The sequence below is a fragment of the Chiloscyllium plagiosum genome, unplaced genomic scaffold (assembly GCF_037043375.1).
Source record: "Chiloscyllium plagiosum isolate Xiang-an unplaced genomic scaffold, Cpla_swu_hap1 HiC_scaffold_12, whole genome shotgun sequence".
Classification (NCBI taxonomy): Eukaryota; Metazoa; Chordata; class Chondrichthyes; order Orectolobiformes; family Hemiscylliidae; genus Chiloscyllium; species Chiloscyllium plagiosum.
Window position 1 is genome coordinate 34,957,579 of NW_028270150.1, and position 24,667 is coordinate 34,982,245.

A 24,667-nucleotide genomic window follows, 5' to 3' on the forward strand; every position below is an offset into this window, starting at 1 on the left:
TCCCATGCACAAAGCCATGTTGACTATCCCGAATCAGTCCTTGCCTTTTCAAATACATGTACATCCTGTCCCTCAGGATTACTACCAACAACTTGCCCACCACCGAGGTCAGGCTCACCGGTCTATAGTTCCCAGGCTTGTCTTAACCACCTTCTTAAACAGTGGCAAACCACGTTTGCAAACCTCCAGTCTTCCAGCACCTCACCTGTGACTATTGGTGATACAGATATCTCAGCAAGAAGCCCAGCAATCACTTCTCTAGCTTCCCACAGAGTTCTCAGGTACACCTGATCAGGTCCTGGGGATTTATCCACTTTTAACAATTTCAAGACATCCAGCACTTCCTCCTCTTTAATCTGGATATTTTGCAAGATGTCACCATCTATTTCCCTACAGTCTATATCTTCCATGTCCTTTTCCACAGTAAATACTGATGCAAAATATTTGTTTAGTATCTCCCCTATTTTCTGTGGCTCCACACAAAGGCTGCCTTGCTGATCTGTGAGGGGCCCTATTCTCTCCCTCATCGCCCTTTTGTCCTTAATATATTTGTAAACACCCTTTGGATTCTCCTTAATTCTATTTGCCAAAGCTATCTCATGTCCCCGTTTTGCCCTCCTGATTTCCCTCTTAAGTATACTCCTACTGCCTTTACACTCTTCTAAGGATTCACTCGATCTATCCTGTATGTACCTGAATTTGCTTCCTTCTTTTTCTTAACCCAAACCTTCAATTTCTTTAGTCATCCAGCATTCCCTATACCTACCAGCCTTCCCTTTCACCCTGACAGGAATATACTTTCTCTGGGTTCTTGTTATCTCATTTCTGAAGGCTTCCCATTTTCCAGCCGTCCCTTTATCTGTGAACATCTGCCTCCAATCAGTTCTTGCCTAATACTATCAAAATTGATCTTTCTCCAATTTAGAACTTCAAATTTTTGATCTGGGGTCTATCCTTTTCCATCACTATTTTAAAACGAATAGAATTATGATTGCTGGCCCCAAAGTGCTCCCCCACTGACACCTCAATCACCTGCCCTGCCTTATTTCCCAAGAGCAGGTCGAGTTTTGCAACTTCTCTAGTAGGTACGTCCACATACTGAATCAGAAAATTGTCTTGTACACACTTAAGAAATTCCTCTCCATCTAAACCTTTAACACTATGGCAGTCCCAGTCTTTGTTTGGAAAGTTAAAATCCCCTACCATAACTACCCTATTATTCTTACAGATAGCTGAGATCTCCTTGCAAATTTGTTTCTCAATTTCCCTCTGACTATTGGGGGGTCTATAATACAATTCCAATAAGGTGATTATCCCTTTCTTATTTCTCAGTTCCACCCAAATAACTTCCCTGGATGTATTTCTGGGAATATCTTCCCTCAGTACAGCCGTAATGCGATCCCTTAACAAAAATGCCACTCCCCCTCCTCTCTTGCCTCCCTTTCTATCCTTCCTGTAGCATTTGTATCCTGGAATATTAAGCTGCCAGTCCTGCCCATCATTGAGCCATGTTTCTGTAATTGTTATGATATCCCAGTCCCATGTTCCTAACCATGCCCTGAGTTCATCTACCTTCCCTGTTAGGCCCCTTGCATTGAAATAAATGCAGTTTAATTTATTAGTCCTACCTTGTCCCTGCCTGCCCTGACTGTTTGACTCGCTTCTGTTCTCAGCTGTACCCGTCTCAGATCGATCTCTTTCCTCACTATCTCCCTGGGTCCCAACCCCCCCACCTTACTAGTTTAAATCCTCCCAAGCAGTTCTAGCAAATTTCCCTGCCAGTATATTTGTCCCCTTCCAATTTAGGTGCAATCTGTCCTTCTTGCACAGGTCACTTCTACCCCAAAAGAGATTCCAATGATCCAAAAATGTGAATCCTTCTCCCATACACCAGCTCCTCAGCCATGCATTCATCTGCTCTATCCTCCTATTCCTGCCCTCACTAGTTGGTAGCACTGGGAGTAATCCAGCTATTACTACTCTCGAGGACCTCCTTTTTAAATTTCTGCCTAACTCTCTGTAATCTCTCTTCAGAATCTCAACCTTTTCCCTTCCAATGTCGTTGGTTCCAATGTGGACAATGACCTCCTGTTGGTCCCTCTCCCCCGTGAGAACATTCTGCACCCTCTCTGAGACATCCTTGATCCTGACACCAGGGAAGCAACACACCATTCTGCTTTTTCTCTGCTGGCCACAGAAACATCTGTCTGTACTTCTGACTACAGAATCCCCTAATACAATTGATCTCTTGGAAGCTTATGTACCCCTCGTTGCATTAGAGCCAGTCTCACTACCAGAAACTTGGCTGTTCGTGCTATGTTCCCTTGAGAATCCATCACCCCCTACATTTTCCAAAACAGCATACCTGTTTGAAATGGGTATATCCACAAAAGACTCCTGCCCTAGGTGCCGACCTCTCTCACCTTTCCTGGAGTTAACCCACCTATGTGACTGTATCTGAGACTTTCCCTCCTTCCTGTAACTGCCATCCATCACATACTGTTGCTGTTGTAAATTCCTCATCGTTTCTATCTGTCTCTCCAACCGATCGACTCGATCTGATAAGATTCGCATCCAACAGCATTTATGGCAGATATAATCCGCAGTAACCCTTGAACTCTCTTTAAACTCCCACATCTGACAAGAAGTACATATCACTGCAAAGGCCATTTTTGTTCCTTCACAATCTACAGACCCAGAAAATAACACCGTCTTATTCCTCTACAAACACTGCCCCAGGTTAAATTAATAGCTATGGCTTATATTTTAAGTTTAATAAAGAGACTTATCTCCAAAAACATTTAATCAAGAAAGAATCCACTATACTCACTACTGCAGCCTTTCTCTTGGACAGACTTAGAACAACAATTAACTTAATTGATTCTGTGCTGTGAACTTCACCCAACAGTTCCTCCAAGATTAGTTGTGAATTTCACTGTTTGTTAATTTTCCCAGATGCACTCTGATGTCCAGCGATACATGAATTCAAACAGCAAAGGCAGTAACTGTGCAGGGTCTCTCTCTCTCTCTCTCTCTCTCTATCTCCTACACTGTCCTCACCATGTGCTTCCTTTGTCTGCTCTTCTCCCGTTTAAAACTGCTGGTGTTTTGACTTTTTTTTTCAAAGTTTCAAAACAATGGAACAGCATATAAAACAGTAATTGCTGCTCCTGGAATTCGAGGAAATCACCTCCAACACCTAAAATACCTCAAAAAAAGGAGCAGCTCTTACAGCCAGAAAATTTTCCCATCCTCCATCTAGGATTATCTCATACCTGGCATATAGGAAGGTGGTCGTGGTCAGTCTTCTCAGCTCCAGGACATCTCTACAGGAGCTCCAAGTGTCCTATGACAACCACCTTTAATTGCTTCATCAATGACCATCCCTCCATCATAAGGTCAGAAGTGGGGATGTTTGCCGATGATTGCCCAATGTTCAGCACTATTCGCAACTCTTCAGATATTGAAACAGTCTTTTTTCAACAAGATCAAAACAATATCAAGGTTTGGTCTGAAAATGGCAAATAACATTCACCCCACACAAATGCCAGGCTATGATCATCTCCAATAAGAGACAAGAGAATGTGATGCCGGAAAAGCACAGCCAGTCAGGCAGAATCCGAGCAGCAGGAGAATCGACATTTCGGGCATATGGTCTTCATCAGGAATGACCCTCATTCCCGATGAAGAGCTTATGCTCAAAACATCAATTCTCCTGCTCATCGGATGCTGCCTAATTGGCTGTGCTTTTCTAGCACCACATTCGCGACTCTGATCTCCAGCATCTAAAGTCCTCACTTTCTTCCAATAAGACACAATCTAGCCACTACCCCTTAACATTCAATAGTATTACCATCATGAAACCCTCCCATCAACATCCTAGAAGTTACCATAGACCAGAAACTCAACCAAACTCACCACATAAACTACAAGAGTAGGTCAGAGTCTCAGAATACTGTGGCACCTCTTGACTTCTCAAAGCCTGACCACCTTCCACAAGCTGTGTGATAGAATACTGCTCACTTGCCTGGATAGGTGCAGTTCCAGTAACTCTCAGGATGCTTGACACCATGCAGGTCAAAGCAGCCCGCTTGATTGGCACCAAGTATACAAGTATGCACACTCTCCACCCAGACGCTCAGTAGCATTAGTGTGTACTATTTCTGCAAGATGCACTGCAGAAATTCACCAAACATCCTTCAGCAGCACTGTCCTAACTAATGACCATTTCCATCTAGAATGGCAAGGCAGCAGATACATGAGAATACCACCCCCTCCAAGCTGCTCACCATCCTAACTTAGAAATATATTGCTGTTTCTTCACACCGCCATGTCAAAATCCTGGAATTCCCTCTCTAAGGGAAGTGTGGGTCTACCTACAGCACATGGACTGCAGTGGTCCATGAAGGCAGCTCACGACCTTCTACTGAAGTCTAACTAGGGACAACTAATAACACTGGCAGCCAGCAGCCCCCATGGCTCCCGAGTAAATATCACAAAATACTCAATACAAAAGATTACAACATGCTGAAAGAAATCAACAATACAGTAGATGTTGGAGATTTGAAATAAAACAGAAAATGCTGGTTAAACCCAGCACCTGTGGAGAGAGAACCAGAAAGTAAACCGATGGGACTCTGTTTCTCACTCAGTGGAACAAAATGGTCCGATTGCTGTGCAAAAGGAAATTGCCAGATTAAATTATGGAGATGGAATGTAAGGAAAGTAGTGCAGACATTTTCTCAATGACCTCTGGGAGTTAGAGAAATGATACTGAGCTCTCCCCAGCATGAGCAAAGTTAGTAGGACAGAGTAAACTGCAAAACAGAATACAGTGTATGGAGAGAACGAGCTTGATGAGTTGAATTACTATGTGTTCTTGGGCTTACAATATATGGAAAACAAGGAAATATTAGAAGACATAGACTCCTAAGTAGCACAAAACTGGTTTCCTTACTTCACCAGCAGAAGACTGCTGGATATTTTGAGGCTTCATTGCCTTGTGCATAGTTCATGTTGTATAAAGCCCAAATTGATTACTTTTGTAGGTCCTGCATGTAGTGTTTGTAGTGAGGTCAGTCAGGTGGACCTCACAGAATATGAGTTCCCTGTTTGGGGCTGTTAATCTGCTGCAATCAGGGAGCACTGGCTGACAGATATAAACAGGAGTGTCAGAGGTTCTCTTCATTTTGAGAGTTGGCTCTAAGAAAGTTGGATCAGTGTCAAAGACTTGCCACATGTAAATAAAGGGTGACTTGGTGAGGGGATACTGGCCTCTGTGGAGTTACTTCACTGCATGATTGCAGGAATCTGCTTCTCGACCTCTAACCCTAATCCTAACCATGACCCAGGGTGACGCTGGACTATGTAGGGCACTTCCCAAAACCTGGCAGCCACCCTCTCCCAAAGGAACTACCATCAATAAAGAAGTCAAGCACTGAGTCATCTGTGCCAGCGATGCCTTCCTCAAGCTGTGACAACATATCCCTGACAATTGGGAGCTCTGGAAGTCAATGGAGGTGCTGGTCAATAGGGCTGTTGTGTTGATTACCCACCTCTACTGCAGTGAATTCAAGACTGACTACTGACATCACATTAAAATCATTGACCAGTGGTGCCTATAACAGATCCTGGAGATCAATGGGTGAACTGCCAGATCAATGAGAGTGTTGACCATGAAGCTGAGTCTACCAACCTCAAAGCGGTGCTCTAGAAGAGATCAACTCTGATGGACAAGTCATTGTATCTCGATGCCCGACAGTCACCTCCCATGGCAAGTTCTCTCCTCCCCATTGGCCAACACTCAAAAGGATGGTAAAGGAAAGAGATATGTTCAATGCCACCCTAAAACACAGAGATGTTGACACCACTGCTAGGGAGGACAAAACTGCCAACCATTTGGCATGGAACCGCCTAATCCATCAACTTTCAAGCCACTTCAGGGCTCAGTGACTGACCACAGCATGCAAATGATAGAAGAAGGAAAAGAGAGTCAACCTGAGGTTGGGAGTGCCATTTCCCCATGCACCAACTTGCTCCCACTGTGGAAAATAAAAACTTGCTTATTTGAAACTAGGTTCTTCAATCATTGGAAGACACACAGCCTGGCAAATGTCATTCTTGATTGTGAGGGATCAGAGTCACTGCTGCTGCAAGCACCCCAGCTATCTCATTCTGTAAGGACAACTTGGCTACGGTGCCTGCAGGACCCTCTCCACTTCACAATGTTTCTATAAAGGGACAGATGAGATTGCCTGAACCAATTACAATTCGGAAATACAGTGGGTTATGTTGTGCCCCTTCAGACCTTGCTGTGTTCGTGACAGAGTTGCACCAGAGGACTTTGGTTATTTGTTGAGGGCACCATTATTCAAATACGTGTAAACTTGATTGCGCCAGATATAACTCCTTGCATCTTCTCCATGTGTTGAGCTTGGGATAAAACCAGTTTAATAATCTAGGCTTGGCTACCAGTTGGATTTTTGACTTCCACATTATTGAGAAATTTCATAAGATGTTCTGATGACCTGTATGTGCCGACATGTCTCTTCTTCGGAGGCATTCTGAATTGCACGTTGAGACCTCAACCCAGTGGTTTGACATACATTGCTTCCAAGAGAAGTAGGTGAGAAGTGGGTGTTGGTCCAAGCTGTCAGCAGTACCTAGACGACAGGGGGAGCTGAGAATACAAATCAGGAAGCTTGTATCTCCCACCGGAGAAGGCAAGAAGGAAACTCCAAAACAGAGAGTTAGCATCGTCTCAAGGTGCAGATAAGAAAATGACTTCACAGCAGGAAGTCAGAGACAGAGCTAGATTCATTGAAGTTGATTGCAAGTGATTCCTGCTGTACTGCAAACAAAACAACTGTTTGATGAGTACTTAAGTTTTAACATGTCATGCAGAATAGTGGTAAAGTTAATAAAATATATCAAATGCATCATTAGTAAATTAATAATATAATTAAATGATTAAAATTGATTAAGGATTACTATTCAGGTGATGATTCAAGTCTGAAGCATGTGAGAACTCCTGGATGACATGGTGAGCCAGCTCAAATGTGACTGCAATAAGTGTTTGAAGTTTGATTAGTTTCAGAGTTTACAAGCTGCAGCCTGAACTACAGACACTGAAATGCCACCATGGATTCTTTGTACCAGGAAGGAGTCACACCATTTAGGTTGGAGTCTTCTGATTCAGTCAATAATCAGGGACAGGAGTGTGTGACTGTGACTGAGGTCATTAAGAGGTTCCAGAGGGCATCTGTGGAGGTGTATCAATCTCTGCAGTTGTCCAAAATGTTTGGTACTCTCTCAGTCTGTTTGGATGAGAGTGGGGGCTTTATGTTGGTTGAATAAACTATCCAAACAATAGTACAGGAAACCATTCAAATAGGGGGAGCAACAAGGAATGTGGTTGCAGGTGATAATATTGTGCGGAAATTGACATCATTCTCTGCAACAAAGAGTGACAGTCTAGATGACTATGTTGCCTGCCCAGTGCCAGGGCCTGGGACATCTGCTCGGAGCTAGTGTGATGATGCTGCTCCTTTAACAAGGCCCTGTAAGACCCTGTGTTTGATTGTACCTTTTGTGTCAAGGGGTGTTTATGGGGACTGTTGCAAGTATTTGGAACAGCATCATTTAGTTTTTGAATAGGTTGTTATTCACTAAACTGTTCTGTTTTGTTTGTGTTTCATTTGGTAATCTTGTAAATAAATTCTGTTTTGTTTAAAGCTACACAGTTTGACCAATTGCATCCATCCTGGAATATCCTGGAATAACACCTGTTTAAAACAACTAGCAAAGTTAGGGTCTGGGCTACTTTCTTGAAATGTTTTGAGGGTGTCAGGCCTGGTCCATAACAGTGGGATCCAGTGGTTGTGGTCCATCTAGGTACCAACAACATAGGTATAATTAGGAAAGAGGTTCTGCATAGAGAGTATGAAGAACTAGGCACTAACTTTAAAAAAAATCCTCAAAGGTTATAAGCTGATAATAAATCTTGCACAAATTGGAAAAGGGTACATATAATTAGAGGGATCAATACTTGGTTTAAAGACTGGCGTTGGAGAAGGAGGCTCCTGTTTGTAGGCCAGTCGCACCTGGAGACAGTGCAGGCCGTACTATTAAGGCAGTGAACACCTGAACTGTCCTGCGGCCAGTGTTCTTGTGAAACATATAACTGGGGAAGTACAAAGAATTTTAGACTAAGTAATGATAAAGAGATCAAATAGGAAAATGTAGTATATGAAAGAGTACAGAGAAGGTAGCAAAGGAAAATGGTAATATGTGTTTATATTAATGTTTCAAAATTCCCAGGATCAGGAAATGTTCCACTGGACATGAAAGTGACAAATATAACGTTTCTATTCAAATAGAAGGGAGGTAGAAGAACAGGAAACTATAAACCAATTAGATTGACGTCTATCATGGAGAACTAAAATTGATCATCAAGGAAAGTCTAACTGCTCACTTATAAAAACTTCAGGTAATTGGCAAGAGTCTACATAGTTTTGTCAATGGGAATTCACGTTTAAACAATCTAATGGTGTTTTTTGAAGAATTAACATGCGTTGTGGATAAGGAAGAGTCTGTAGGCATACTATATACACTTGGATTTCCAGAAGGCATTTTGAAAGGTGCCACATCAAAGATTATTGTGGAAAATAAAAGCTCACGGTGTAGTGGGTACCTTAGCATGGATACAAGATTAACCAGCTGGCAGAAAACAGAGACTATGTATATAAATGTTTGATTGGCAGGGTGTGATGAGTGGAGTCCTACAGGAATCTATTGCTGAGCTATCAACTTTTTATAGTTTATATCAATTACTTAGATGAAGGGTTTGAAGACACAATAGCTAAGTTTGCTGAAACTGTAAGAAAGTTATAGACACAAAAAGGTAGATAGGCAACATGAGTGGTTGAAAATTTGACAGTCTAATGTTGGAAATTTAAATCTGTTTATTTTGCAGGAATAATAGAGGAGCTGAAGACTATTTAAATAGAGAAAGACAGCAGAAGGATTTGGGATGCCTCATCTATGCATCACAAAAAAGCTGGCATTCAGGTTCAGCACTGAATAAGGAATGTAATGGAATTTTGGCCTTCATTTCAATGAGAATGGAGTACAAAAGTACACAAAGCACTAATCAGACCACAGTTGGAAAATCATGAACAGTTTTGGATCCTTTATCTAAAGAAAGGTATACTGATATTGGAGACAGTTCAGACAAGTTTCACTCGGCTGATACCAGGTTTCGAGGAGAGGTTGAATAAGTTAGACCTGTGCTCATTCTAATTTAGAAGAATGAGAGTTGAGCTTATTGAGCCTTAACAAGTTACTTAGAGGACATGACTGGTTAGATGTGGAGAGGTTGATTCCCTGGAGGAGGAGTCCAGTAACAAAGGGCATGCTCTGAATAAGGAGTCGCATATTTACAACAAAGATAAAAAGGAATTTATTTTCTCAGAAGGTAGTGAATGTGTGGAATCTTTTTTACTGTAGAGAGCACTCTAGGCAGGGCCATTAAGAATATTTGACTTTGAGACAGACAGATTTTTATTCAGTAAGGGAATCAAGTGTTATTAGGAAAAAACGAGTGAGACTCTTGAGAATTATCTACTCAGCTATGTCCCCATTCAGGATGACCTACTTCTGCTTCTATGTCTTGGGATGATATGGTTTTGTTGAATGGTGGACCAGGCTAGAGGAGCCAAATAGTCCATCCCTATTTGCTATGTTTGTATGTATCTCATTGGACTTGGTGGACACATTCTTCTAAAGCAGCTGCTGTCTTCAGAGAAGAACCAGTTGACCCATCTGAGATCTCACAAAGGTATGTCAAATTCCACATGCACTGGCAGTGATACTAGTGCCAAACTGGATCTGATGATCACACTCAGATAGACAAATGGCTTGATCTGTCCATAATTATTTGGTAATCATATGAATATTGCATGAGAATCATTATATTTTCATGGTAATAAAGAGTATCAATTGTATAAGCTCATATAATAATATGGTTTTCAGAAGTACAGCCCATACAAAGATGTATCTAGAACACAATTTGAACAAAAAATACATCAGTCAATTCTTTTCTTTTAATACAAATCTACCAACTTTTAAAGTTAATATTTCACAATTCAGAATGGAAACATTTATTGTGTGTCTCTTGTTATGACCAGGTAAGAAGGGGGGGGTTCAGCTCCCTTTTTCTCAACCCCCCATTTTAGTCAATTGCAACAATTTTCTTTGAGCATTCAGCTATCACACCTTCACTAAAATGTAATTAACCAGGTCAAAATGAAGGCGACACAATTTTGAGGTTTTCTTACAATGAATCAGAGTATATGTTTTCAAACACATGAACATAGACATTAATATTTTAAAAGAAATGGGTTTAGGAGAAAGGTAACTAGTACAAACAGGATAATAAAAGCAAATACAATTACAAATCTTAAGAGTCTCTTGGGTTGCGAGAATGAAAAGATCTATTTCTAATTTAATTGTGTCTTATCTCTTCTGTAAGGACAAAACTACAAATGTCCTAGAGTTGGAGCTCTTAGTACAATGCTATCATTCCAAGTTGCTTTTCATTGTTACTTTCTTGGCTTGAGAGAGATTGACAGAGTGAAAACAGCTTTCAGTATCCTTGTTGTTATCAGTCCTTATTGCTTTCGCTTTCCTTGTTTTTAGTCCTTTGGTAATTCTGGTTTTTATATTCATTTATGTGATGTGGGTTGTGAAGAAAAAATGTTTGGCACCTGGTCAGTGTGATTTATAAATATGTTTTTATATATTTTATATGTTATTTTCTATGCTTCATGTTTTTCAATTCTACACTTGTTATGCATTATGACATTTTAATTACCATGGTTCAAAGTGAGATAGGAACAGGAGAATTAGAAGTACGAGTAGATCATTCAACCCATTTGAACCATTGCTAATCTGACTCTAGGCTCAAGTTTCTTTCTTCTCTGTACCTGCCACTACTCAATCCCTAGGTTTGAAGGAAAAGCAAAATTTCCTTATCTGAGAAATTTGATCTTATATTATGTACATATTAAAGTATTGTTCCATTATTCAATTATACTTGGAGTCCTAGTAGATTCTAAGCAATGCTTGTTCCCTGGATCAATGCAAATCAAAGCTTGTCGGGAAAGGTCCACCTCAGGTGTAAAGAAATTATTTAAACATCTCAGTTTCACTTTTCGTGCTGTTTTCATCTTTCAAGTTATTCTTAATGCATTAGCTAATAAATAGAATCAATAAATCACCTACATTGCAATAGTGAAATCAGTCATCCAGTGTATGCTAACTCATTGAAAAAACATTTAGCATTCCCATATCCTTACAAGTTCTCTCCATCAAATATTTAGACAATGCTGTATTAAAAAATTCTGCTAAATTCCTCCCATTATCAGAAACAACTGCAGAGAGGTCGGTATCCTATCATCAAGTCACCCTTTGTTTACTTGTCCACAATATATTGGCTGTGGTCAGCCAGCTCAGAGTTAGTCCCCAGAGTAACTTGGATTAACCCAGCTGGAGTTATCCCTGTTGTTATGATGGGGAGAAGATTCCGCAACAGGTTAAACCTGATATTTCCATACCTGGGGGGAGGGTAAAATGGAAGCAGGAAGGCCAATGCCAGCCAAGTGCCCCCTCTAAGCGAGAGGGACAATTCAATTCAGGGGACAAGGTTTGGTACTGGAACCATGGAAATGGCCCTGTATGGGTATGATGTGAGGTTGATGCAAGGTGAGGTCCCGTGACTTACCAAGTTCAGGTAGGTGAGGTGGTCTTCAACTGAGGAGATTCTAAACCCCTGTTTATATTTTTTTTGGGAAAGGAAGAAAACTCTCCTCCATAGCAGAAACCAAAAGCAGCAATACATACTGGTTGTGTGGCCAGCCAGCTCAGAGTCAGTCCCCTGGGCTGAAATTCTAAATCCTCTTTTTTTAATACAAGAAGATTCTAAATTTCCTGGTTATATTCCTTTTTCCACACAGCGGTAGATCCCTTGTTTGTATTGGCCAGCCAGGGCCTAGGTTAACAACCCCAAACAAGGATCTTGTAGTCAACAATATCTACCTGGTTCCAATCACTATACTATCCTTTCAGATTGTGCAGTAATATTAAATAGAGACTAAAAATATGCTTCCTGCAATCCTTATGGAAGTAGTTTCTCTTTATTTTTTTCAGTCAAACCCTTCATAGTGTGAATGCCTTTTTAAATCTTACCATAAGTTTCTATATTCTAAGGAGAACAATCCCAGCTTCTCAGCTCCTTCATGTAACTGAGGAGCCTCATTCTGGGTCACAAGCTAGCAAATTTTATCTCCATCCTCTCCAAAGTTTTGATAGCCTTCTTAATGAATTATACCCATGATTGTATCTGATAAGTCTGTTCAATGGCTGACAACATTTGCCTTGCTTATGTAACATTTGCCTTTATAAAGCCAAAAACCTGTGTGCCTGTTTAACACTAATGATACACTTTAAATGTTTTCAACCAGATATTTGTGGAAGAAAAATCAGCTGATCTCCACAATCCCTGAACAGACATTTTGTTGTTAGTTACATGACCCCAACAGTCACTACTTGAAATATTAGCATATGAATGCACAAAATTTCTCTATTTTAACAACATTAATCCATTTCCCTTAAATGCCTAATACCTCCATTAAAACAACATGCCATTAGGCTTACACGGAGGGATCACAGTAATAATACATAACCCATGGATCTAATGTGCCAAAAGAAGCAGAGTAGATTAGATAAGTGGAGTACAGCCTACATCAGGGTAAATTAATTGAGGTCTCTAAAATAAATATGTTTGATGAGCTGAATTACCTTTTATAGCTCAATGTTTTCTGATGGTTCACAGAACTTTAATGCTGTGAATTTCATTTCTTATTTTTGAATAAATAAATATCAGTATCAGTTGTAAAGCAAATGAAATACTTTGAAGATAAGTTAGCTTGTCATTTCAGGAGGTTTTAAAGCTTATTAATATTAATCTGTCATATTTATACATTTTAATAACTGCATAACTTATTTAACCTGCCCGGTCATATTTTAATCACCTACTTAAGACACTTCATACAATTCCTGCAATTTGTTTACAAAATTATTTTCAGATTTTGAATGTGAGTTGATTTTTATTTAATGTCAGTTTAGATCTTTGAAAATATCCAAAAAGTGCATGTTTAAATATTTGCATTGTACCTGGGAGTGAAAAATGAGATAGGCTTCATTCTTCATATCTGCAATCAAGCCACAGTAAATCAAATGTATTTGCATAATTTAAGTGACATACTTCGATGTGGTAGTGTACTCATTTCAAATACCTCATGGTGCATATGAGGTGGTATAACTTTTCCCTAACCAGTTACACAGCTCTCGATCAATATAATCAACAATAATAAGATCAAGCTGATACTGATTTAAAGTGTCCCAATGTCAACAATGCAAAAATGGTTTGATACAAATGCAGCTTGTATGCTAGAATGAAATGTACTTGCTGAATTAATTTTACATCTTTGGTCAATTGAGTCAAAGGCTGCAGAAGATTGTCAGGTAAGAAAGCACCAGCTGATCAATCAAACCTGCCCCACACAATGATGGACATACCACAATGAATAAACACTTTTTTACAAACTAATACATCTCCTGCCCACACCCTACCAACTTAATATTCTTGGAGAAACAAAAGTAATCTTCAGGACTAGAAGGGGAAGAAGCCTGCTGAGGAAAAAAAATCACACTGCATGTCGGGTACGTTCTGAGGGCAGGGCAGCTCAGTCTGGAACTCCTTTTTTTAAAGGTGGTAAAAGCATCATCCATGAATATTTTTAAAGCAAATGTAGATTCTTAATTTGCATGGGGGTGAGAGGTTATTTGGGATAGGCAGAAATTTGATGTTTCCATCATGTCAGCCTTGATCTTATTGAATAGTGGGACAGATTTGAGTGGTCAAACTGGCTATGCTTGCTCCACATTTGTTTGTTCCCATGTTTGTAAGTTCCTGAAGGAACTTGATAGGTTCTTTGCTGAAAGGATGTTTCCTTTTGTGGGAGACCCTAGAACTAGGAAGTTTAAAAATAAGAGGTCACCTATTTAAGATGGGATGGCAAGAAACATGCCTCTTAGAAGTTTGACACCTGTGGAATACTCTTCCAGAGATTGGTGGAGACAGGATCAAAGAATATTTTCAAGATTGAAGTAAATGGATTCTTGATTAACAAGCTAGTCAAACTGCATTTTAGGTATGCAGGAAAGTGGAGTTGAGTGCATAATCGTCGTGAGATTAGTTGTGAGTTTATTGAACAACAGAGCAGGTTCAAGGGTCAAATGGTCTGCTCCTACTCCTAATTTGTGCATATGAGTGATCATAACTGATTAACTATAGTTATTTAAATAAGGATTCATTCTTAAAGGTCTCCTCTGGAGCTTTTCCAAGGTTTTTATATCATATAATTTGCAGGAAGAGCAAAACTAGTTATAGCCCTCCAGATATGAGCTAACCGGCAATATGTATATTGTTAAAATGATATCCTTTTATCTATACTGAATGCTTCCATTAATAAGACCCCAATTAGCTTTAGCTACAGTTTTTCAACATTACTCATTAAACTTCAGTGATCAGTGCACGATGACAGGTATATCTTTTTCAGCATTAATCCCTGCAACAAACATGCCTATTCTGTGCTGGCCCTATTGATATGTATAAGCCTATCCTTATCTAAATTAATTACCTTTCAAAGAAAGAAAATGCATCATGGTTAACTACAGGGGATGGCACTCATAACTTTGATAAGGCCTGTTTCAGCATTTTGCCAGAGGTAGGAACCAACTTCTGTTTGGAGTTATTCAAAAAGTGATTTATTGGAAAATTGGGCATAGATTGGTGAGGCCAGATTGGAGATGGTGGCACTAGTTTTATAGCTGAAAATGTGTTGCTGGAAAAGCGCAGCAGGTCAGGCAGCATCCAAGGAGCAGGAGAATCGACATTTCGGGCATGAGCCCTTCTGTAATGGATTTGAAAGCTGGGGAATGGTACCCGAGGAGAGGGAATAATAGTTACAAATATTCAATTTCCTTTCTTTCTTCTCATTGATTTTATCTGTTTTACTTGTTTCAAATAGATAGTTATCTGTTTCCATTTTCCATAAATGGTATTGTGCAAAATGTTTCTGCTGGTTTTAATTTTTTTCTGAAATAATTGTCACCAGAAATATTCTAGTTCACAATAATTTATGAAAAATAATCAACAATTCCTCATTTGCTCTGCAGTACCCTTATAATTGATGTCAAATGGACTAAACTGCCCCTAATTCAGATTCTTTGGAAAAATTCAGGCAAAATATTAGAATGTCAGTCTTCCCATGTCTCCTGCACTCCTGTCGCGTGACTTTCAACAGCCAGACATCAGAGGGGATGGTACAAAAACAGAATTTGCTGGAAAAACTCAGCAGGTTAATATTTTGGGCCCAGTGACCATTCTTCAGAACATAACATTACCTCTGCTTTCTCTCCACAGACGCTGCTATTTTCCAGCAATTTCTCCTATTGTTTCTGATTTCCAGCATCTGCAGTTCTGTGTGGGTTTTTTTGATCAGGGTGGACTGTTATAGGTACACAACTAAATGTCATAATCAGCTGGAATGGTATCACATTGTCTGCTCTAAACCAGTTCAAGCAATGATTCTTTGACACAATATAGATCCTGGGAGTTATTAAGCTATAATTTAGGGCAAGTGGCACGCATAAATTCATCAAGAAGTTGTACTAAATTATATCTTGAATGAGCTACAGCAACAAGCTAAGAGCAGCTCCTTTCAGTATTTAGATTACTTAGATTACTTACAGTGTGGAAACAGGCCCTTCGGCCCAACAAGTCCACACCGACCCGCCGAAGCACACCCACCCAGACCCATTCCCCTACATTTACCCCTGCACCTAACACTACGGGAAATTTAGCATAGCCAATTCACCTAACCTGCACATTTTTGGACTGTGGGAGGACACCGGAGCACCCGGAGGAATCATTGCTTCTGAATTGAACTTCTTATTTTTTTCTCTGGTCCTTTTCAGTGACAGATGACTTTTCACTTATTTGAAAATACAATTCACTATAGGGCTGCAAAAGAGTGTGACAATGGAGATAGAATAAAAAGAAAGAAGCAGTGCCAATAACATATCAACTCCATTAAGACTTGGGAAAAACTAAAATTAATTCAGAAGGTGTTATACAAACATTATCGGAGGTTGTGATGTTAGGTTCTGTTCCCAGAGCAACTAGCAACAAACTGTCGAGTCTGCAAAGCTCCAATTATCCACTTTCACAGATTACACTACAGCAGGTGCATCTATTTAAATATGAGCCTTGGCCCTTATGTGGTGCAGTGGTAGAGTCCCTACCTTAGACCATGGAGGCCTGGGTTCAAGTCTTACCTGCTCCAGACATATGATATATCTGAATAGGTTGTTTAGAAAAATAGATATTTTCCTTTGTGGCTTTAAAAATGGTTTAATATTAATAAAGCATGAAATTCTTTTGAAGGGATATTGTCCCAAATCTCAGATAAAATATATTCCTTGTTGGGCATTTTTCCTTAATATCAGAATCACTTTGTATATGATAAGTAATTACACAGCCAGTAAAATATTAAATTAATTCATTCACATCACAATGTTTCCAAACTATCTAATCTAACATGTGGTAACAAACAATTCCTAATTTTTCCATTGCTGCTAATTTAGATAGTTTCTGAGAAAAACAGAGCCAGTGAATAAGTCTAACAGTGAATTGGAATTACAAATATCTAATACATCTCACAACCATATGTAACAAACAGATCACTTAGGTATTCTACGTTCAATAAAAGTAGGAACAATGTAAGAAAATTTGAGATTGTTTCATTCTGTTAAAAGCTCTATTGAGCCTGTCATTTCAATTTTGTATCACTCTTTATTTTTTTCAAAGTGTAATTTGTTATGGAAGCAGATAAAACTTAGGAAATATTCTAACAATAGAGACAGAAAGAAGCAAAAGATGCACCATAAATCCTACATAAGCTTCACACAAGGTGAGAACAATAAAAGCTTTAAAAAGGAAAAATCCTAATTTCATTAACAAACATTTTGGTGATTGTAATTTGTAGTCACGAATGAGATTACATATGCTAAGCTTTTATCATTGTCTTGTCTGAGATATTCGTTTAAACTACTTAATCTATAAATGTCGACAGGTGTTTTGAATAACTAAGGAAAGGTATTAACTGTCAACCACCCAGCTGATATATGAGCATCCTGCTTTGTTCTTTGTTCCTACTCCCTTCACAATTCTGGACAAAATCTCCCACATCAGCTGAAATGTAAAGAAGATAGTTGACTAATATTTCCATCTCCTGTACATTATCCAAATAATTGAAAGAAGAACATGGTCCTGAATGTACCAGAGCCTACAGAAGCCTAATCTCCCAGAAACTCAATCTCCTACTCTGTACAATATTGTCGTCAACCTCAAGCAGCATTTTGCTTTGCACAGGGTGAAGATATAATTGAATTACTAAAATAGCCATCTGCCCAGTCATGCTTTTAATCACAGATAGACTGTACCCTAGGATTATACAACTTAACATGATTTAATGTAGATTAACTGTTTTTTATTAATAGTTGAAGTCTGTTGTAAAATTACAAATTCAACCCAATCCTTTCTTACAATTTCAGGTTGTTAAAAATACTAAAGTAGAAATTTCATAATGGGACTTCGCCTATAGTAAATATAATGTTTCCTTGATTATTGTATGATATATTAACATTGGCTCATACCAAAATGAAGAATTCCTGTGAAGAATATTTTTCTATTGTAGTACTGATGATACAAACCAGTTTGGTACTCAGTTTTCACAGTTAATGGAAATATTAGCATTGCATTCTTCATCGTTTGAATAAAATTGAGAATAAAAGTTTCTTGTGAATTTAAGTGGTATAAACCAACAGGATCCCACAATCACTTTTTAAGAATTCTTTCTCAGGTGTCGCTGGTAGGGGCGACATTAAGTTCCCTTTCCTGGCCTGAGGACCAAAGGGAACTGAATAATGTTTTTTACAGAACGTCAAAGAATAGTTATGAATCAGCCACTTTGCAACAACGGTCTGAATTTCCCCAAATGAGGCTCACGGAGACTTTGTCTATGTGAGCTCTTACATGTTTTCTCATGCAATTTTATGCTGCTCACATCATTAACTCTGCACCATGCCTCCACAGCAAAACTTTTCTGCTATCTTGTGCTCACCAGCCACGGGAATGCTTATAATTGCTGGGTTTCCCAGCACCAGCTCCATTTTTGTTATCCAGCTATTGACCAGTTCAACCGCTACCTGAACTCCCACACCCCTCCCACCCACTCCAACCTCTCACCCTCGGAACGCGCAGCCCTCCACTCCCTCCATTCCAACCCCAACCTCACCATCAAACCAGCTGACAAGGGAGGCACAGTAGTAGTTTGGCGCACTGACCTTTACACCGCTGAGGCCAAACGCCAGCTCGCAGATACCTCCTCCTACCGTCCCCTTGACCATGACCCCACCCCCCACCACCAAACCATCATCTCCCAGACCATCCATAATCTCATCACCTCAGGGGACCTCCCATCCACCGCCTCCAACCTCATAGTCCCACAACCCCGCACCGCCCGTTTCTACCTCCTGCCCAAAATCCACAAACCTGACTGCCCCGGACGACCCATCGTCTCAGCCTGCTCCTGCCCAACCGAACTCATCTCGGCATACCTCGACACGGTCCTGTCCCCATTAGTCCAAGAACTCCCCACCTACGTTCGTGACACCATCCACGCCCTCCACCTCCTCCAGGATTTCCGCTTCCCTGGTCCCCAACGCCTCATCTTCACCATGGACATCCAGTCCCTGTACACCTCCATCCCCCATCACGAAGGACTCAAAGCACTCCGCTTCTTCCTTTCCCGCCGTACCACCCAGTACCCTTCCACCGACACCCTCCTTCGACTGACCGAACTGGTCTTCACCCTGAACAACTTTTCTTTCCAATCCTCCCACTTTCTCCAAACAAAAGGAGTAGCCATGGGCACCCGCATGGGCCCCAGCTATGCCTGCCTCTTTGTAGGGTATGTGGAACAATCCATCTTCCGCAACTACACTGGCCCCACCCCCCATCTTTTCCTTCGCTACATTGATGACTGTATCGGCGCTACCTCGTGCTCCCACGAGGAGGTTGAACAGTTCATCCACTACACTAACACCTTCCACCCCGACCTCAAATTCACCTGGACAGTCTCAGACTCCTCCCTCCCCTTCCTAGACCTTTCTGTTTCTATCTCAGGCGACCGAATCAACACGGACATCTACTACAAACCAACCGACTCCCACAGCTACCTGGACTACACCTCCTCCCATCCTGCCCCCTGTAAAAACGCCATCCCATTCTCCCAATTCCTTCGTCTCCGCCGCATCTGCTCCCAGGAGGACCAGTTCAAAATACGTACAACACAGATGGCCTCCTTCTTCAAGGACCGCAATTTCCCCCCCGACGTGGTCGACGGTGCCCTCCACCGCATCTCCTCCACTTCCCGCTCCTCCGCCCTTGAGCCCCGCCCCTCCAACCGCCACCAGGACAGAACCCCACTGGTCCTCACCTACCACCCCACCAATCTCCATGTACAGCGCATCATCCGCCGTCACTTCCGCCACCTCCAAACAGACCCCAGCACCAAGGATATATTTCCCTCCCCTCCCCTATCAGCTTTCCGTAGAGACCACTCCCTCCGCGACTCCCTTGTCAGATCCACACCCCCCACCGACCCAACCTCCACTCCCGGCACCTTCCCTTGCAACCGCAGGAGGTGCAACACTTGCGCCCACACCTCCCCCCTCACTTCTCTCCAAGGCCCCAAAGGAAACTTCCATATCCGCCACAGATTCACCTGCACCTCCACCCACATCATCTACTGCATCCGCTGCAGCCGGTGTGGCCTCCTCTATATTGGGGAGACAGGCTGCCTACTTGCGGAGCGATTCAGAGAGCACCTCTGGGCCACCCGGACGAACCAACCCAACCACCCTGTAGCACAGCATTTCAACTCCCCCCTCCCACTCCACCGAGGATATGCAGGTCATTGGACTCATCCACCGCCAAACCACAACAACGCGACGGTCGGACGAGGAGCGTCTTATCTTCCGACTGGGAACCCTCCAACCACAGGGGATGAACTTGGACTTCACCAGTTTCTTCATCCCCCCTCCCCCCACCTTGTCTCAGCCGAATCCCTCCAGCCCGGCACCGCCTTCCTGACCTGCAGTCTTCTTCTTGACCTCTCCGCCTCCATCCTACTCCGACCTATCACCCTCACCTTGACCTCTTTCCACCTATCACATTTCCAACGCCCCTCCTCCAAGTCCCTCCTCCCTACCTTTTATCTTCTCCTGCTGAACACTCTCTGCTCATTCCTGAAGAAGAGTCTGTGCCCGAAACGTCGAATCTCCTGTTCCCTGGATGCTGCCTGACCTGCTGTGCTGTTCCAGCAATAAAGTTTCAACCCAGTTCAAATACTGCAAGCTTGGAACTGCCCTTCATAGGACTACACAGGAAATGGCTCAGAGGTAAGTTGGCACCCCACTTTACTGGCAGTAACCTGGGAGTCCTGCTGGACTGAGTGTTGGAGGAGACAGCAGACCTGTTAGGTGGTTTGAAGACAGCACTGTGTCAATACAGTTCAGGGGCATAGCCAGCAATATCATAAAAAGGTTAATGGCCTTCTGTGCTCTGCAAGGGTATGAGACACAATCTTCTTTTTGCTACCTCATACTCACTCTAATGCTACACTGCACACACCTCCCACTAAGGCTTATGGTCCACCATTATCACTATTGCATGCAACTTCTTCCCTGAATTGCTAACATCCACCACGATCACCCAGACAGCTAACCCTGCCTATCCTTTCTGCTTCCTACTCATTCACTTGGGTCAACTCACTGTCTGTCTTCACTTGTTTCAACACCAACAGCGGTGCCATTTCCAGTTCATTCATTTGCTCCTTTTGTTTCATTTCAAGAGAAAGCTGCCCACAATAGGTCAGAGAAGGCCAAGATGGTTGGCGGGGTGCATGACATTTTGCTCAGTACCTATGATATTAGAATTCTTGCTTAAGCAGATGAGGACAGTATTCTTAATGTGACTATTTTTCAATTAATTCCATCTCTCATCTTCTGCAGGCATGAACATCATCTGCACAGTCTCCACTCTAAAGAGAGGAAATCCTCCAAACCCCACCTCATGCACCTCTCATGAAAAAGACAAAGGAAGACTTCATTCAGAACAAGTAGTAGCCAATCTGTCGCCTGTACCATCCACCAGCTCAGACACTGGCAGCTTGTTGGGTATTTCTGCTAAATTAGACTCTGGTGCACATACTGGTGAGCACACAACTTGCACATTTCCACAGCTGGCTAAGGAAGAGACACCCCAGACTGCTGGCAGTCAGAGAACTATTGGAGACTGTGCGCTTGCTTAGCCCTAGTCTGAAGATGGTGTTGGCTATTATTGGTTTCAATCAAATGCACAAACAGAAACAGGTTTTCTCAGAGACACTCAAGAAATTGGATTGAAGGTTGGAGGAGTCCATCAATGTCATCTGTATCTTGCTGCCTCCGGTACTCATGCATCTGGGACTGGTCATCTGCATTGACAAGGTGGTAGGTGCCATGGAGAGCTGGCATTTTTCATTTCCACTGTGCATTTGCTGTGCAGATAAAGATGGAAGGCAACATAGAGTAAGTTGCAGAGTTACCTTGTCAATCTACATGACCCAACAAACCTTCACAATTCTTTCTGCCTTGCCTTCACTTGCGATCTGATGAGGTTTGAGACTCCCCCTGTTCTGACCAAACTTTTTTATTCAACTCTTCTTCTCTTACTTTACCCCTGACCTCTAGGACCACAGCTTAATCATGGCAAACACTGCAATGCATTGTCCCTAGCTGAAGCCAGGGTGGTGGTGACCAAGACTAACAGCAGACACAACACAGCAGCACTTCACAACAGGCTCCAAAGCACTGAAGATGTCACCTAGACAGGGGATGAAATGACTGCAAATCGACTTCTTAGCTCAGTGAACATATCCACAACTACCTCCTTGGCCTCCACGATGACCCTTGCCCTCCCCATGCTCTATTGTCTTTACATGTTGACTTATCACCTTTTGCTATTTTTGCTTCCTCTGCATCCCACATTTTACTTCCCTAACTTCGTCACCAAAACATTGGCTCCTGTCAACCACCTTCAGCAGTGAACAGACCCCTTAGAGTGACTGTAGCCCACTTCCCCTTACCAAATTCAAATATCAGTCCTGACTGATGACTGACCAGATATCTCACTGATCACTGTGCTGCCCTGGACAACTGACTTAAATCAATCCCTAGATTGGTTGCACTCAATTTGCAGGATTGATCATGGCCCAATTCCTGGACTATAATGAAATGGAACCCTGACCCTAAATGCCCCAAGTGGTCGACTGTGTCCAAGCCTCTGGATTGGTTTCAGATGAATCCCATGACTTATTGTGCAATTAATCCTGTATGATGATTGTACTCTTGAGTTAACAGAAGAGTATTCCATCAGACTTTGTGTTTGCTGTATAAACTGCTGGCACACACTAGAGATGTGACATTAATGCAGTAAGGTGCTGTATACCAATAAGCCCACCCCTTGATTGATCATTGCTTGCAAACATGACAAGTTGCTTGCCTTCTGTGTAAAAAGGCAAGTCAAGATAGAAGTTCTGTGAACCTTTAAGTTGTGAATGAGGTGCCAATGGGCAAAGAGGCAAGTCAGAGATAAGTCAGAGATGTCATTAACATCCATATAGGTGCAAATTGACTGCATGCTAAGAGTGCAAGAAAAGGGCTCAATTGCACACCCTGTTCTGATATATGAAGTGTGTGCCTGGCTTTGTATGCAAAGCAGCCTGTCAATGGGTGTCAGTGAGCTCCAAAGTGCAGTATTGAAATGCTGCACTGTATTATGAGTGGGAGATGTCCCATGATGCTGTGATAACGCTGGTACTTGACCAACACCAGCCTCCATGAATGGAGGGTGCAGGTGAGCGATGCCCAGGGTGAGAAGGAGAAGTATTAGAGCCCTGCACTATGCTGAGTCATGTTCCTACTGGATACTTTCTGATGGGCATGTAGTTGACTACTAAATTTGTTTTGTGCCTTGAAAGGCCAGGTGTAAATAGGGCAGGACACCTCAAAGATTTGAGCTTTGGACAAACTGCTGGCACAGGCTTTCCTCTCCTTGTGTCTTGCTTTTGTCTTCTGAAATAGAGGCCATACCATTTATTATTTGGTAGCAAGTACATCTCCCAGGACTTCAAGTCAACACCAAAATACCTCAGTGGAGCCTTTTTGCAGTATTTCCTTTGGTCTCATGAGCATTTGCCTCAGAATCAAGCTCTCCAAAGAATATTAACTTTGGTGAGTGTTTGACTATATGTCCAATCCAAATCAGTTTTGGTCTCCCACTATAATGTTGATGCTGAGCAGATCAGCTCAACTGAGCACTTCAGAATTTGATATTTTGTCCTGCCATCTGACCTGCAGAAGATTCCCAAGTCAGCTGAAGTGACATTGGTTGAACTTCCTGGCATAACACTGGTACACAGTATGAGACTTGCTCGTGTGGAACAATAGGCAGGACTATTGCTTATGGATTTTAAGTTGATCAGTTGGTAGCATTCCTGTAAAATCCTTTGGGATGTTTTCCATTTAAAATTGGCAACTAAATACAAGATATCAGTAGCAGAAATGGTTTCAGTCTTGATGACCCTGGCGTTCTGACTGCAGAAATTGATGTTCACACTTAAAGAATAACTCCTTGGGCAAAGCGCCATAAGACTGAAGATATTTATGAAGCACGTGAAGGAATCAATCTCTCCAATGAGTTGGGACTTTGTAGTCAGGATTTTCACCTTGGGATTTATGTTCATTGTTAATAATCAGTTCAGCATTCAAACTCAAGACGACAGACTCCGCTAAGTAGAGGATTTAGATTTTTTTTTGCTTTTTGTGAAAAAAAGTAAGCAAATATGTATCCAATATTGAAATGACCACAAAAAGCATTTTGCTAATTTAATATATCTTTGAAAATGCCGCAAGAATACTGTTTGTACATCTTTAACGATGAATAGATTATTTTTTGAGACAGAACAAGAATAGTTAATAAGACAACTGTCAACAGAGCAGGTAATAGCTTTTTCCTAATTTATTCACTCTGCTCTAAGGCGGCTTTTCAATTTTGTTCCAGATCAGATTTTTGAGAAGTTATTTTATTTAAATTATTAGGATACTTTAAGTGGTCAACTGGAGAAGATGATTTACAAAAACGCATTTTTAAAAACTGATATCACACAGGGGAGGACAATGATGATACTAGGAGTGACTCAGCTTCCCAGTAGACAAAAGAAATTCTAGAAGACAGTGATATATAATTTGATAACTAAGGCAGTAGATAAGCATTTCAGTGGCTGCAAACATGAATCTGTGACAATGTACTACCTCCCTAGCACTAGGGTCAACCATGGGACTGAGTGGCTACAGAGCTCTGAAGGAGGGTCACTGG